Consider the following 17,736-nt stretch of genomic DNA (forward strand, 5'->3'; position numbering starts at 1 on the left):
CGTAAGGTGCTGACTTTGGCTGGGTTCAGTTCTACACTCACTGGTTCCCCTCTCTCTCCTCCCCTGAAGATGCTGACTCTGGCTCGGTTCAGTTCTACACTCACTGGTTCCTCTCCCTCTCCTGAATATTCACTGTTTTAGATTTGGGCTTGGGGCCATACTTGGTGTTTGTAAAGCCCATGTCCTCCCTGGATCCCAGGGCTTGGTGAAATGTAATAATCGATATGGGGCAGAGGCAGTTATGTGAAGTTCACTCACAGATCAGCCGTGATCTCATTGAATGGCGGAACAGACTCGAGGGGCTAAATGGCCTCCTCCTGTTCCTATAACTGACAGAATGATCATGGTTCTGTCCTGGATGTGATTAACAGCAGTAATAACAGCAGAATCCAACCCCTGCAGTCACTTGTGAACCCGTTGGTGTTTCAGCCGGTTGGATGACTGATTGAATCCCTTCCCACACACGGAGCAGGTGAACGGCCTCTCCCCAGTGTGAACTCGCTGGTGTTTTAGCAGATTGGATGAATCAGTGAATCCCTTCTCACACACGGAGCAAGTAAATGGCCTCTCCCCAGTGTGAACTCGCTTGTCTGTCAGCAGTGTGGATAATCGAGTGAATCCCTTCGCACACATGGAGCAGGTGAATGGCCTCTCCCTAGTGTGAACTCTCTGGTGTATCAGAAGCTCGGATGAACAAGTGAATCTCTTCCCACACATGGCACAGGTGAACGATCTCTCTCCAGTGTGAACTCACTGGTGTCTCAGCAGGTGGGATGGCCAAGTGAATCCCTTCCCACACTCGCAGCAGGTGAACGGTCTCTCCCCAGTGTGAACACGCTGGTGTGACAGCAGGTTGTATGACTGAGTGAATCCTTTTCCACACTTGGAGCAGGTGAACGGCCTCTCCCCAGTGTGAATAAGTTGGTTTGTCAGCAGTTTGTTTCTGTTTTTAAAACCCTTCTCACAGTCAGAACATTTAAAAGTTCTCTTATCTGTGTGAACACCCTGGTGTTTCAGCAGGCTGGATAAAGTACTGAATCCCTTCCCACATTCAATGCAGGTGAACTGCCTCTCCCCGGTGTGAACTCTCAGGTGTATCTGGAGGTTGGACGACTGAGTGAATCCCTTCCCACACACGGAGCAGGTGAACGGTCTCTCCCTGGTGTGACTGCATCGATGAGTTTCCAGCTCAGACGGGCACCTGAATCCCTTCCCACAGTCCCCACATTTCCACGGTTTCTCCATGGTGCGGCTGTCCTTGTGTCTCTCCAGGTTGGACGATCGATTGAAGCCTCGTCCACACACAGAACATGTGTCCGGTTTCTCCCCGCTGTGAATGGTGCGATGTTTTTTCAGGCTGCGTAACTGGTTAAAGCTCTTTCCACAGTCAGTGCACTGGAACACTCTCACTCGGGTGTGTGTGTCTCGGTGCTTTTCCAGTCACACTGATGTTTGAAATCTTTTCCCACAGACAGAACAGACAAACATTTCTCCTTCCACATTCAAAGGCTGAGGATATTCAGGTCCTGATAAAGTGAGTGACTCAGTCAGATCTTGATGTGATGTCTGGTTTGAGCTTCCTGCCTGCAAATCCTCCCATTCTAATATCCTGTAAAAGGAGTTTATATAGAATTATATAGAATATACAGCACAGGCCATTCAGCCCAACTAGTCTGTGCTGTGTGTTCATACACCACACAAGTGTCCTCCCACTCCATCGACCTCATCTCAGCCTTTCAGCATATGTTTCTATTCCATTCTCTCATGTACTCATCTCGTTTCCTTTGAAAGCATCAAAGCTATTTGCCTCAACCACTTCCCGTATTAGCGATCCCACCACCAAACACATCTTCCCCTCACCTCCCCTTTCAGCATTCCGAAGGGACCACTCACACTGCATCACCCTGGTCCACTCCTCTATCACCACAACACCCCTTCTCCTTCGCCCGGCACCTTCCCGTGCAAGTGCAGGATGTGGAACACCTGCCCTTTTACCCTTCCCATTGTCCAGGGCCCCAAACACCCCTTCCAGGTGAAACAGCGATTTACTTGTACTTCTTGGAATTTAGTATACTGTATTCGCTGCTCATGATGCGGTCTCCTCTACATTGGGGAAACCAAACGCAGATTGGGTGACCGCTTTGTGGAACACCTCTGTTCAGTCCGTAAGGGTGACCTCAAGCTTCCAGTCACCTGTCTCTTTAATTCTCTGCTCCACTCCCACTCTGACCTCTCTGTCCTCGGCCTCTTACACTGTTCTAATGAAGCTCAACATAAGCTCGAGGAACAGCACCTCATCTTTCAAGTAGGCACTTTACAGCCTTCTGGACTCAACATCGAGTTCAACAATTTCAGACCATAACCTCTGCCCCAATCATTTTTACCCCTCTCTCACATGGCAGCTGTTGATCCTCCTGCCATTGCCATTTACACTTCATCTAGAGTCATCTTTTGTTTCTTAACTTGTCCCATTACCATCTCCTTTTGCCTCACACCATCATCCCTTTTGTCTCTTCATCTCTCCTACCTTCCACCCTATCACAGGCCTTCCCTTTTGTTCTTTCCTCCCCTCCACCCTCTTCCTGCCCCTGCACTTGCATAAAAACCTGTTACATCTCCAACTTTTTCCAGTTCTGACAAAGGGTCATCGACCTGAAACGTTAACTCTGTTTCTCTCTCCACAGATGCTGCCTGACCTGCTGAGTATTTCCAGCATTTTCTGTTTTTATTCCTGTATTAGCGGGTTCCACATTCTAACCACTCTCTGAGTAAAGACATTTCTCCTCATTTCCCTGTTGGATGTATTAGTAACTATCTTGTATTTATGGCCCCTAGTTTTGGATTCTCTCCACATCTATCCTGTCCAAGCCATTTATAATTTAAAAGGCCTCTATCAGGTCTCCTCTAAGTCTTCCCTTTGCTGAAGAAAAAATCCCCAACCTGTTCAATCTTTCCCGATAGCTGCACTCTCTCAGTTTACAAAAGCCATCACTGTGAGTCCAGGATAGAAATTGAGAGCATTCTCTCCTCCTGGTTACTGTTCCAAGGTGGCTGCGCATGCGCCCTGCTCTGACTTTAAACCCCTGGGTAACCCGGGCGAGTTACTGACCAATCAAACCCGCAGCTGGACACACACATGACACACAGTCCACCAATGGTTTTCACCCCCGGGGCACTTGGATCAGGTTGGGAACAGGGACCCTGAAGCCCCTCCCACTCATTGTCCCTGCACCAAGATGGCCGCACAGTGAAGCTTCCCACTCTCCTTTACCAGGATGGCGGCCGTTAACCTGGGCCTATTACCGGGAAAAAGCCCCGCAGCAGCAATCGCGGGACCATTAGTGTTGTGTATGTACCTTTAAGGGAATAACTGGTCTCAGACTGCAGTACCGGCAGTGACCACCCCTGTATAAAAGGCCCTAGCAGGCTTCTGTAGTTTCAGTTTCCAGGTTGTTTCCATTCAGTAAAGACTTGTTATAATCAACTCCTGCAGTCCGTGTCTCAATTATACACGGACATAATACTGGCGACGAGTAAGAAACGAACTTACCTGCAACTCGGCAGCACCTCAGACGTCGTTATTGAAGGTCGGAGCCAAAAGAAAGAAAAAAATAATAATCCAAGGAAACTCGAGAAACGGGCCTCGACTGTGGGCAACCGTCCTCCAAATCATCGAATTAAAAAAATTGCAGCAGAGACTGTCGAGAGCCAGGCTTGGTCCTCCAGTCTGTGGTTTCCCAGCTAATCGGGCTGGTGGCAGGTAGTGCACTGATCCTTCCTGGGCTGCGGCGGGCTAGAGCTCGATCGGGTGGCTCTGCAACGGGGCCGGGCAGCGAGTCGGGAAGCAAAGAGAGAGAGAGAGGGTGGAGCACTCAGGGCGCAGCCGGTGCTTCGCAGCCGGGCAGCGTTCGGACCTAAGAAAAGGGAGGGAAGTGTCCCAGAGGGTCCGCTCTACGACGGGAATGGTTCTTCAATTAACAGAGCAAATATTGAAGCGCGATAGAAAAATAAAATACCGCAGAGAGCGGCGGCAGCAGCGATCGGGGAGGCGTGAAGACCATAGGGCGTCGCCATTACAGGATAGTAAAATAAATATAATCACCAGCAACAGAGTTGACAGCAGCGGCAGCGGCGGGAAAGCGCGGGAGACACCATCTTAACTCGGCGGGGAAGAAGGAAAAGCGCGTGAGGCGCCATCTTAACTCGGCGGGGAAGAAGGAAAAGCGCTGGAGGCGCCATCTTAGATTTTCAAGATGCCAAAGACTGGCGATATCACTGCCTTTGATAATGCAATAGAAGACTGGACCACGTATGTGGAAAGAGTCGAGGTATATTTTGAGGCAAACGAAATAGCCGATGAGAAAAAGGCATCGGTATTGCTAAATTTAATGGGCGCAAGAACGTACGGCCTATTGCGGGACCTGATTACTCCAGCCAAACCGAAGGCGAAGAGTTTTAACGAAATTGTTGCTATCCTACAGTAACACCTAAATCCTACACCGCTGCTGACAGCAGAAAGATTTAAATTCCACAGGAGAAATCAGCATAAAAATGAGAGCAATGCTGATTACCTTACGGAACTACGCAAGCTATCAAAGCACTGCCAGTTCGGAGCAGGACTGGCAGATACCTTACGGGACAAATTTGTCTGTGGACTCCTGAGTGAAGGAACCTAGAAGAGGTTACTCTCAGAGAAAGAGCTGACGCTGGATAAGGCTTTCAGCGTGGCAGTATCGTACGAAGCAGCAGCAAGGGGAGCTGCGGGAATACAACAAAAGCCACAGGAATACGGCACCCACGAAATGACACGGGGTTTGCAAAATGTTATCGCTGCGGCAGAACAAACCATGACCAGAAGGACTGCTGGTCCAAGGACAAAATATGCAGGCAATGCGGAAAGATGGGACACATTGCACGAGTTTGCAGGTCTGGGAAGAAGACCAACGACAACAAAAAGGCTACTAAGGAACTGTACAGGAACGTACAAAAGATGACGGACAGTAGTTCCGAAGACCAGATGAGCGATAGTGAATCCGGGAACAAGAGACTAAGCTGTCTCAAACTTCACAACGTAACCGCAAAAGAGGATCACCGAACCATTTGGGTCACCCTCACGATAGCAGGGTCCCAAGTCAAAATGGAATTGAATACAGGATCAGCTCTAACCGTCATGAACCGACGAGACTACGAGCGGCTATTCTCACACATACCCTTGAGAGAGACATCCATTGTCTTGAGGACGTATACGGGGCAAAAAGTATACCCCAGAGGAAAAATAAGGGTACCTGTCAAATACAACGGCAAGAAAATACGGAAATTGTATCTCTACATTCTGCAAGATGGTGGACCACCGTTATTGGGATGTGAATGGATCAGAAAGATAAGTTTAGACTGGCACTCCATTCAGGCACTGACGGTGGCTGGTAAAAAGGATGACGACGTCACTCCTGGTCGATTGTCAACAATCTTAGCTGACGCCAAAGAGGTATTTCAACAAGAACTGGGCACTCTTAAAGGCGTAACCGCCTCGATAAAAATAGAGGAGAATGCAATTCCCAAGTTTTTCAAAGCAAGACCGGTACCATATGCAATTTGCCCAGCCGTCAAGGCAGAGCTGGAGAATCTGGAGAATGCAGGCGTGTTATCTAAGGTAGACTGGAGCGAGTGGGCGACACCCATCGTTCCTGTCATGAAAAAAACATTAAACAATAAGCCTGAGGAACCAAGGAAGGTTCGCATCTGTGGGGACTTCAAGGTGATGGTGAACCCAGTCCTTCACACAGTACAATATCCTCTTCCAAGGATAGAAGATATCTTTGCCTCACTATCTGGAGGGAAGCGCTTTACAAAAATTGACCTAGCACAAGCATATTTGCAGATGGAGGTTGAAGAATCCTCTAGGAAGTATCGCACGATAAACACTCACAAAGGTCTTTACCAGTATAATCGACTGGTATTCGGAGTAGCATCAGCTCCGGCGATATGGCAAAGAGCGATGGAACAAGTCCTGCAAGGGATTCCGGGGACTCAGTGTTACTTGGACGACATCCTAGTGACAGGTGAAGATGACAGTGAACACCTTGCCAACCTAGAGCAGGTGCTCACTAGACTACGTGAACATGGGCTACGAGCCAATCGCCCCAAGTGCGAGTTTTTTAAGAAACAGATATCGCATTGTGGCCACGTGATTGATGAAGAGGGGTTACATAAGTCCCCTGACAAAATTGAAGTGGTAGTTAAGGCTCCAGTGCCTGAAAATGTGTCGCAACTGAGGTCATTCCTCGGATTGGTGAATTACTACCATAAGTTTTTGCCGAATTTGTCCACAATTCTGCATCCACTGAACGCCCTACTACGAACGGGAGTAGCATGGAAATGGAGCGATGAATGCAAGCGGGCCTTTCAGAAGAGTAAGGACCTAATCACTTCAAGAGAAGTATTGGCTCACTACAACCCATCACTACCGATAAGACTGGCGTGTGATGCGACTCCCTACGGCATTGGGGCGGTACTGTCACATAAATTCCTTGATGGTTCAGAGAGGCCGATAGCTTTTGCGTCACGCTCGTTAACTTCAGCCGAGCGTAACTACGCCCAGATTGACAGAGAGGCCCTCAGCCTGGCGTGGGGGGTGAAGAAGTTCAATCACTAGCTGCACGGTCAGAAATTTACTCTACGAACTGATCATCAACCTCTCATCTCCATTTTCAACCCTCAGAAGGGCGTACCGATAATGACGGCACAACGGTCCCTTTTCCTAGGGGCACACCAATATGACATCGAGTACAAAGGAACTAAACAGCATGGGAATGCTGATGGATTGTCGCGCCTACCATTGCCGACAGTGGAAGAAGAACTGGCAGTGGATCCAGTGGAGTTATTCCACTCGACTATAGTCGAATGTCTCCCTGTGACGAATGCAAACATAGAAAAGGAAACACGAAATGACCCGACACTCTCCTGGGTCTATGATTTAACGGTGAAGGGATGGCCAGCACATGGTGAACCACTGCTGCCAGCATTCTTGCCGAGAAGAGAACAGCTGTCAGTGTGCAGAGGAACCTTGATGTGTGGATCCAGAGTAGTAATACCACCCAAATTGAAGGATAGAGTGCTCAATGAGCTTCATGAGGGTCATCTGGGAGGGGTAAAAATGAAGAACTTAGCCAGAGCGTTTGTGTGGTGGCCGGGAATCGATAGAGAAATCGAAGAGATGACCAAGAGCTGTACAGGGTGCCAGAAGGTCCAAAACGCCCCACCACAAGCCCCTCTACATCCATGGGAGTGGCCCTCATCTCCATGGCAAAGGGTGCACATTGATTTTGCTGGTCCCTTTATGGACTCGATGTTTTTAATTGCGGTGGATGCACATTCAAAGTGGCCAGAGGTAATAAAAATGTCCTCAACCACCACAGAAAAAACTATCGCAGTCTTACGAACCATATTCGCCAGGAATGGGCTGCCTGAACAGATTTGCTCTGACAATGGACCACAGTTTGTGTCTGAAGAGTTCCGGAGGTTCTTAAAGAACAATGGTGTTAAGCATTACACATCCGCCCCATATCATCCAGCCACTAATGGATTGGCCAAGAGGTTTGTTCAAACATTCAAGAAGGCTATCAAGGCAATGTGTAATGAAGAGATACCCCTACAACACAAGGTGGATAACTTCTTGTTTGCCTACCGGAATGCGACACATGCGGTTACCAACCAAACTCCAGCCATGATGTTCTTCAATCGAAGACTACGATGCCGCTTGGATTTGGTTAAGCCGAACGTCAGAAGAGATGTGGAGAACAGGCAGTTTCAGAATATGAATGAAAGGCCGACCAGGAGTTTTAAGATAGGTCAACCAGTTTTGGCCCGGGACTACCGCACAGAGAAATGGCAGCCAGGAACGATCTGTACACGGCAAGGACCTCTAATGTATACTGTGGACGTTGGGGAGAGCATTGTAAGATGCCATGCTGACCAGATTCTAGAGTCACTGGAAAACGTCAACTCCACACCACGATCTGATACACCTGACGATGAAACAGAAGTAACAATTGCATCTACCGCAGAATCAGTGATATTGGAAGCAGACGAACCAAACAACGACATTGATCCCAACTCAACCTTGCCAGAAGAACCTGATATCCCAAAGAGGCGTTATCCAGACAGAATCAGGAAGCCTCCTCAAAGACTGAACTTATGATTGCTTAACTTCAACCAATGTATCTAGCAACCGTAATTGTAATTGTAATTAGTTATTATTTATTTGTTAAATGAATGTTATGTACTGTTTATCTAAAAGGGGAGGAATTGTTCTGTATGTACCTTTAAGGGAATAACTGGTCTCAGACTGCAGTACCGGCAGTGACCACCCCTGTATAAAAGGCCCTAGCAGGCTTCTGTAGTTTCAATTTCCAGGTTGTCTCCATTCAGTAAAGACTTGTTATAATCAACTCCTGCAGTCCGTGTCTCAATTATACACGGACATAATAATTAGGTTATTAATCGGGGCTTGCGGCCTACACCAGGTGTTTATGAAGCCTATCTGCCCACATGCCGGGTTCATTACACCCCCGAGCCCCGCCATCCATTACCCGCTGCCGATGCGACTCTCCAGTCTTTGTCCTTTTCCACCACTCGCACTGCGCATGCTCCATCACTGTCCAGTGCTGCACCTGCGCACTGTGCTCCTGCAGTGTAAGAAGGCACACAACACCAGGTTACAACAGCTTTATTTGAAATCACAAGCTTTCGGAGCTGTTGTGTCTGTGTATAATAAGACACAGACTGCAGGAGAACGGTACAACAGATGTTTACTCAACGTGGCTCACACTGGAACTGATCTGTACAGATTACTACTCAGTGCTATATACAGGTGTGGTCACTGCCGGTACTGCAGTATACATGAGCTGTAAAAGATAGTTCCCCCCTTAAAGGTATATACATTACAATTCCTCCCCTTTTAGATTAACAGTACCATAACACTCATTTAACAATTAAATATCAAACTAATTACAATGAACACTTTTAACATGCAACATTAGCTGAAAATAGTCTCTTTATATATTCAGTCTTTGGGGAGGCTTCCTGATCCTTTCTGGATAGCGCCTTTCCCAAGTGTCTTGCTCTTGGTGCGGAGGCGATTCTGGCCCCCTGTCGTCGGTTGCTTCCTCAGCTTCCGATGGTACTGTTTCTGGGGTAGATGCGACCTGCACGTTGGGTTCATCACCAGGTACGTATGGGCGAGGCATGGGGTTGACTCGTTCCTGTGACTCTAGGATCTGGTCAGCATGGCGTCTCACGATGCTCCCCCCAACGTCCACTGTGTACATTAGTGGGCCCTGCCGTGTGCATTTCGTAACTGGCTGCCATTTTTCTGTTCGGTAGTCGCGGGCCAAGACTGGTTGCCCTATATTGAAGCTCCTTGTTGGCTTCTCATGGATGTGCTGGAATTGCTTACTCTCAACATCTCTTCGTACGTTTGGTCTGAGCAAATCCAGGCGAGATCTTAACCTTCGGTTAAAGAACATCATGGCTGGGGCCTGGTTGGTGACTGCATGTGTCGCATTCCGGTTAGGATCTTTGACAGTCGCCCAGGTGGGACGTCGTCATCTTTTTGTCAGCCACAGTCAGTGCCTGTATGGAATGCCAATCCAGTTGTATTTTCCGGATCCATTCACGTCCCAGTAATGGTGGTCCGCCATCTTGCAATACATACAGGTCTAGTTTTGGTGTTTCCTTACCGTTATATATAGCGGTCACCCGTATTTTTCCTTTGGGGTAGACTTTTTGCCCCGTGTACGTCTTCAAAATAATTTTTGTGTCTCTCAAGGGTATGTGTGAGAATAGCCGCTCGTAGTCCTGTCGGTTTATGACTGTTAGGGCTGATCCTGTGTCCAATTCCATCTTTACCTGGACTCCTGCTATCTTGAGAGTGACCCAAATGGTTCGGTGATCCTCCGTTGTGATCACATTATGTAGTTTCAGACAACTCAGTTCCCTGCTTTCGGAGTTGTTATCACTTTATTGTTTGTCTGAACTATTCTCCGTCATCTTATGTACCTTCTTGTACTTTCCTTTGGTAGGTTTCTTATTGCTGGTTTTCTTTCCCGACCTGCAGGCTCGTGCTATGTGTCCTACTTTTCCACACTGTCTGCACACTTTGTCTTTGAACCAGCAATCATTCTGGTCGTGTGTTGTTCTGCCGCAGCGATAGCACTTCTCTGTTCTATATGACATTTTGTTTGTGCCATATTCTTGCGGTCTCTGTTGTATCTCTGCAGCGCCCCGTGCTGCTGCTTCATATGATACCGCAATGCTGAAAGCCTTTTCCAGCATAAGGTCCTTTTCAGATAAAAGCCATTTCTGGGTTCCTTCACTTTGAAGCCCACACACAAACTTGTCCCTTAAGGTATCTGCCAGTCCCGCTCCAAACTGGCAGTGTTTCGATAGTTTGTGCAGTTCTGTTAAATAATCAGCATTGCTTTCATCCTTATGCTGGTTCCATTTGTGAAACTTGAATCTTTCTGCTATCAGCAGCAGTGTGGGGTTTAAATGTTCCTGTAGTATCGTTACTATGTCTTCAAAACTCTTTTCCATTGGCTTCGTTGGGGTTATTAGATTTTGTAATAAACCATACATCTTTGCACCCATTAAATTTAACAATACCGACACTTTCTTGTCATCTGACACCTCATTTGCCTTGCAGTATACCTCTATTCGTTCGACATATGTAGTCCAATCTTCGACTTCATTGTCAAATGCGGTGATACTGCCACTCTTCGGCATTTTGGGTGTGGTTTAAAATGGCGTCTCCCAATGGCTTAAAATGGCGTCCCCCGTGCTTTCCTTCCTCCCCCGCTGCTGCCAACGCCGCTCCCGGTGGTCCTCGTGGCAATGGCGGTGCCTCACGGGTTTCTGTGCATCTCTCTCTCCCTCTCTTCGATGCTGCTCGGCCCCTGAACACCGGCTGCGCCCTGTGCGCTCTGCCCTCTCTCTCTCTCTCCCCCGTCGACGCTGCTCGGCCCTTTGCTGTGCCGCTCGGTCGGGCTCTCGCTCGCCGCTGTCTGGGAAGGGTCTGTGCACTATCTGTTGCCAGCCCGTTTCGCTGGACCACCTCGACTGGAAAGCCAAGCCTGGCTCTCGACAGCCTCCCCCGCAATTCTCGAGTCTCTGCTGGATGACTGGGCGGTTGCCCGTGGTCGACGCCCGAGTCTCTGGCCTTGACCTCCAATCCACTGATCTCCAGGAACGAATCCCCGGGAGGTGATGCAGAGTTGCAGGTAGGTTCGAACTTGCCTTGTCGCCAATGTTGTGCCTGTGTATAATAAGACACAGACTGCAGGAGAACGGTACAACAGGTGTTTACTCAACATGGCTCACACTGGAACTGATCTGTACAGATTACTTCTCAGTGCTATATACAGGTGTGGTCACTGCCGGTACTGCAGTATACATGAGCTGTAAAAGATAGTTCCCCCCTTAAAGGTATATACATTACAGGAGCGCTGCTCCTTCGTCAGGTGCTCCGAAAGCTTGTGGTTTCAAATAAAGCTGTTGGACTATAACCTGGTGTTGTGTGACTTCTTACATTTGTCCACCCCAGTCCAACACCGGCATCTCCACACCATGGCTCCTGCAGTGTGGATAGGGCACATTCGCCAGCGCGGGGAATATTGGGTAAAAGCATCACCATTGAAAGACCGTATTAGCATATGGAAAATTATTGGGCCAGAAATTGGTGAACGGGGCTTGCAGCCCCGTTTCTGCACTTACCCTGCGCTACTGCCGATCAGCTCCAGGGATGCCTGGAATTGGTGTTTCCAGAAGAAGAATCCCGGGCAGCGTATGACATCACGCCGCCCAGGAGTGCAGCCAGCGCGAAGCCAGGAACGTGCAGTGCAAGTGAGACACGCCCCTTGAGGTCTCAGTTTCACTGGACACGCCCCCAATGTTTCTGTCAAGCTGCTAAGCATTTTTACATGCAAAGCAGCAGTTTAAATAGGTTTTTGGAAGTTTTTTGAAGATTTTGGTAACTTTTATAAACTTTTTAAAATGTTTACATTATTTTGAGTAATCTGAAGTAGTTTTAAACAGAATTAAAGCAATTTAAAGACTTTTAAAAGCCCTAAAAGAATTTTTTAAATTCCATTTATTTATTTAGCAATGTCGTCGTCATACGTGTCTTCACACTGTTCCCTTTGGGGAACTGTATGAAGTGGTGGAAGGATTTATGGCCATGATTAACGCTCATTCCGTGACCGTAACCATCTTTGAACCAGGCATTAGGGCGGTTAGTCCTATGGCGGGAGGGTTTTACGGGCTCCCACAAGCTATACAAGGAGGGGGGGCCACCCACACCCACGGACGCAAATATCCCACTGGATGTAAACCCAGAATTTAGAGCCGGAGCTCCGACTCCACTTGCCAGGACTGTCTGGAGCGGGGTTTGAAACCCTACCCTGATCTGGCCCAGCGGCGGGGATCCTACCGCTATGACAAAGGCCCAATCCGATTAGCAATGTGAAATGGCAGCATAGGGCTCCAGTCACGGGGAGGGAAAAGGCACAGGAAACATATGGGTGTCACCTTTTGTGCGGAGTGGGCCTTTTGCGTAGCAGTAAGCATCCCCGCCGCTGGGCCAGAAGGAGTAGGGTTTTGAACCCCACTCCAGACAGTCCCGGCAAGGGAGCCGGAGTTCCAACTTTAAATTCTGGGTGGACATCCAGCGGGATACTTGCGTCCGTGGGTGTTGGTGGCCCCCCCCCTCAGATGGGTTGTGGGAGCCCGTAAAACCCTCCCGCCATAGGACTAACCACCCTATTGGCTGGTTCAAAGATGGTTACGGTCACGGAATGAGCGTTAATCACGGCCATAAATCCTTCCACCACTTCATACAGTCCCCCAAAGGGAACAGTGTGAGGATACGTACGATGATGACCTCTTGCGCAATGCACCTCCTTGGACCCTCAGTCGCAGATGCGAGGGGGCAAGTCGTGCAATTGTTAAATTTTTCATTTTATTGACATGTAAAATGTTGGCCCAGTAATTCCCTTCCAACTGCGCGAGTATGGTCGGGGTACTTACGCATCTGGCCGGATGAAATGCCGGTTTTCAGCATGCACAGTGCTTTTGGGGAAAACCGGCATTTCCTGTCCTCTGAACGAAGGGGTTCAGAAGCAGAACGCGTGCGACTGCACAGGCAGCGCGTGCGCAGTATAATTCGCCGCTTTCATTACTGCTTTCAGTGAGGTCAAGTCCTTACAACTTACACATGAAAAAAGCATGGGTACAGTTGCTCCAGAGGCTGCGGAGGAAGATATTTCTTATCGTGGAGCTTCTGAAAGTATGTATGTCTGTATATATTCCTTTGTGTGTTATGTATATATTCCTTTACTTATGTGTATGAATGTATTATTTAATTATGACTTTCAGAGAAAGTAACTTATTGGAAAATCATAATTAAAAACATACATTCATACACATTAGTAAAGGAATACAAAACATACATACATATACGTAAAGGAATATATGTGGACATACATACATAACTCATTCTCACATTCCATTCACACAGCCACAATTGCTCCTTCTACCTACCGTTCTGAAAACCCTTTAAAAAAAAAAAAATTTTAACTTTAAAACTTACTTAAAATTTCTTAAAATAACTTCCCTCCCTTTCCCAAACAAAAATATTGCATTTCAGAAGCTCCACGATAAAATGTTTCTTCCTCCGCAGCCAATGAACCACTTTACACTTGCTTTTTTCAAGTGTAACTTCTGAGGACTTACCCTCACGGATTTCATGAATGAAATCTACGAAGTTCACTGCGCAAGCGCTGCCTGTGCAGTCGCACGCGCTCGAGGTCTGGAAATGCCAGCGTTCCCCGCATGCGCTGTTCATGCTGAACGCTGGCATTTCCAACGGCCAGATGCGTGAGTACCCCGAGCGCACTCACGCCTTTGGCCACGAATTTCTGGCCCAATATCTGTGATAGGCGTGAGATTGGGGCCGGAGGGCCAAGCCACAAAATTAGGAAGCAAATTATACAGAAACCCAACTGCACGGGCCATCCGCTATAGTTCTGTCCTGGATGTGATTAACATCAGCAACAGTAGAATCCAACCCCTGCAGGCACTTGTGAACTCGCTGGTGTTTCAGCAGGTGGGTAAACTGTGAGGGATTATGGAGTGTCCTCCTCAAATTCGGCTGCCCTCAAAAGTTTGTCACCATCCTCCACCTGCTTCACAACGACATGCAAGCCGTGATCCTGACCAACGGTTCCACCACAGACCCAATTCACGTACGAACCGAGGTCAAACAAGGCTGTGTCATCGCACCAACACTCTTCTCGATCTTCCTTGCTGCAATGCTCCATCTCACCCTCAGTAAGCTCTCCACTGTTGTGGAGCTAATTCACAGAACAAATGGGAAACTGTTCAACCTCCGTCGCCTCCAGTCCAGATCCAAAGTCACCCCATCCTCTGTCGTCGAATTACAGTATGCAGACAATGCTTGCGTCTGTGCTCACTCGGAGCTCGAACTCCAAACCATTGTCAACACCTTCACCGAAGCACACGAGAGCATGGGCCTTACACTAAACATCCGTAAGACAAAGGCCCTCTACCAACCTGCCCCCGCCACACAGTACTGCCCCCTGATTATCAAAATCCACGACAAGGCCTTGGACAACGTGGCCCACTTTCCATACCTCGGGAGCCTACTGTCAACAAGGGCAGACGTTGACGACAAAGTCCAACACTGCCTTCAGTGTGCTAGCGCAGCCTTTGGTCGTCTGAGGCACTAAGCTCATGGTCTACAGAGCAGCAGTGATACCCACCCTGCTGTATGCCTCAGAGACATGGGCCATGTACAGCAGGCACCTCAAAGCACTGGAAAACTACCACCAATGCTGCCTCCGCAAGATTCTGCAAATCCATTGGCAGGATAGGCGCACCAACGTCAGTGTTCTTGCTCAGGCCAACATCCCCAGCATCGAAGGTTTGACCACGCTCAATCAGCTACGATGGATGGGTCACATTGTCTGCATGCCCGATACGAGGCTCCCAAAACAAGCGCTCTAATTGGAGCTCCGGCATGGCAAGAGAGCCCCAGGTGGGCAGAGGAAATGCTTCAAGGACACCCTCAAAGCCTCCTTGAAAAAGTGCAACATCCCCATCGACACCTGGGAATCCCTGGCCCAAGACCGCACAAAGTGGAGGACAAGCATCCAGGAAGGTGCCAAACACCTCGAGTCTCTTCGCCGGGAGCAAGCGGAAGCCAAGTGCAAACAGCGGAAGGAGCGCACGTCAACCCAAGCACCCCACCCACCCGACCCTTCAACCACCGTCTGCCCCACCTGTGACAGAGACTGTAGGTCCCGCATTGGACTCATCAGTCACCTGAGAACTCATTTTTAATGTGGAAGCAAATCACCCTCTGTTCCGAGGGACTGCCTAAGAAGAAGAAGAAGAAACGAGTGAATTTCTTCCCCCACACACACATTTAAACAGCCTTTCTTCAGTATTGTGTCTCAAATCCTTTGACCTTTTAACGCTGGAGTGTTAATAGGTGGGAAAACTGAGTAAATTCCTTCCCGCACGTGAAGTATCTAACCGATCTCTCTCTGGTGTGACTGTGCTGGTGTGTCAGTAAATGGGATGACCGAGTGAATCCCTTTCCACACACACAGCTGGTGAACGGCCTCTCCCCTGTGTGAACATGCTATTGTGTCAGTAGGTGAGATGAGTGAGGGAATCTCTTTTTAAGCTCAGCTGGTGTGCAGCCTCTCCCCGGTGTGACTGTATCCATGAGTTTCCACCTCAGACGGGCAACTGAATCCATTCCTGCTGTCAATAGCAACAACAACTTGCATTTATATAGCACCTATAATGTAGAAAAAACATCCTACGACCTTCGGAGTGGTCCCCGCTGTCCTGGTCAATATTTATCCCTGAATCAACATCACAATAAACAGATCATCTGGACATTATCACATTGCTGTTGTGGGAGCTTGCTGTGCGCAATTTTACTGCTGTGTTTCCTACATTAAAACCGTGACTACACTTCAAAAGTACTTCATTGGCTGTAAAGCGCTTTGGGACGTCCTGAGGTCATGAAAGGTGCTATATAAATGCAAGTCTTTCTTTCTTTCACAGGAGCATTAACAGTCCCCACATTAACACTGTAGATTCTCGGCACGTCTGTGCTTCTGTCTGGAATTTGGTCTCCCAATCACTGCTATAATTTCCATGCAATAAACATGGAAATACACATATTTTGCCAACTTAAATCAGTGTCTCTGATAAATGGTCCGTTACATCGTGTAACACCTCTACGGTTGTAAAGCAGCAGATCCTCTGGCCCAGGATGAGCCGTGTCTTGGTAGATCTGCTGGTGATGTAATACAAACGGTCATTGTTTGTGTATTCCATGTTTGTTGCATCACACCAATTTATTTTAGTCAATTTTCTCACAGCTGATTGTCTCATAGGTGAACTTATTCCAACAATCTTAATAACTCGTGTTCCTTTTACCAAGGTGTTCACCAAGGAAGACGACTTCGCCAAAGCCACGGTAAACGAGGAGGTTGCAGGGATACTGGGTGATATAAAAGTAGATATAGAGGAGGTACGAGAAAGGCTGGCAGCACTTAAAGTGGATAAGTCACCCGGTCCGGATGGGAGGCATCCCAGGTTGCTGAGGTAAGTAAGGGTAGAAATTGTGGAGGTGCTGACCACAATTTCCAAATCCTCCTTAGATACCGGGGTGATGGCAGAGGACTGGAGGATTGAAAATGTTAAACACTTGTTTAAAAAAGGGGAGAAGGATAAATCTGGAAATTACAGGCCAGTCAGTTTAATGTCGGTAGTGGGGAAGCTTTTAGAAACAATAATCCGGGAGAAAGTTAACAGCCACTTGGACAAGCATGGACTAAAAGGTGAGCCAGCAAGGATTTGTTAAGGGCAAGTCGTGTTTGACTAACTGGATTGAGTTTTTTGATGCGGTAACAGAGAGGGTGGATGAGGGCAGAGCAATTGATGTTGTGTACATGGACTTTCAAAAGGTATTTGATAAAGTACCACATAATGGGCTTGTTCGCAAAACTGAAGCCCATGGGATAAAAGGGGCAGTGACAGCATGGATACAAAGGTGGTTACAGGATAGAAAACAGAGTTGTGTTGAATGGCTATTTTTTGGACAGGAGGGAGGTATACAGTGGTGTTAGAACATAAGAACATAAGAAGTAAGAGCAGGAGTGGGCCATACGGCCCCTCGAGCCTGCTCTGCCATTCAATAAGATCATGGCTGATCATCGACCTCAACTCCACTTTCCCGCCCGAACCCCATATCCCTCGATTCCCCTAGAGTCCAAAAATCTCTCTATCTCAGCCTTGAATATACTCAAAGACTCAGCATTCACAGCCCTCTGGGGCAGAGAATTCCAAAGATTCACAACCCTCTGAGTGAAGAAATTCCTCCTCATCTCAGTCTTAAATGGCCGACCCCTTATCCTGAGACTAGGCCCCCTAGTTCTAGACTCTCCAGCCAGGGGAAGCAACCTCTCAGCATCTACCCTGTCAATCCCCTTCAGAATCTTGTATGTTTCAATGAGATCACCTCTCATTCTTCTAAACTCCAGAGAGTATCGGCCCATTCTACACAATCTCTCATCATAGGACAGCCCTCTCATCCCAGGAATCAATCTAGTGAACCTTCGTTGCACCGCCTCCAAGGCAAGT

General features: G+C 48.1%; 1 pseudogene; it reads right to left on the reverse strand.

Moving 5' to 3' along the window:
• Window positions 1-402: 402 nt before the first annotated feature.
• Window positions 403-16,428, reverse strand: LOC147119034 (uncharacterized; annotated as a pseudogene).
• Window positions 16,429-17,736: the final 1,308 nt, after the last annotated feature.

Source organism: Somniosus microcephalus, chromosome 4 (assembly GCF_052327205.1).
Source record: "Somniosus microcephalus isolate GS21.2 chromosome 4, FLI_Smic_1.0, whole genome shotgun sequence".
In the NCBI taxonomy this organism is placed as follows: Eukaryota; Metazoa; Chordata; class Chondrichthyes; order Squaliformes; family Somniosidae; genus Somniosus; species Somniosus microcephalus.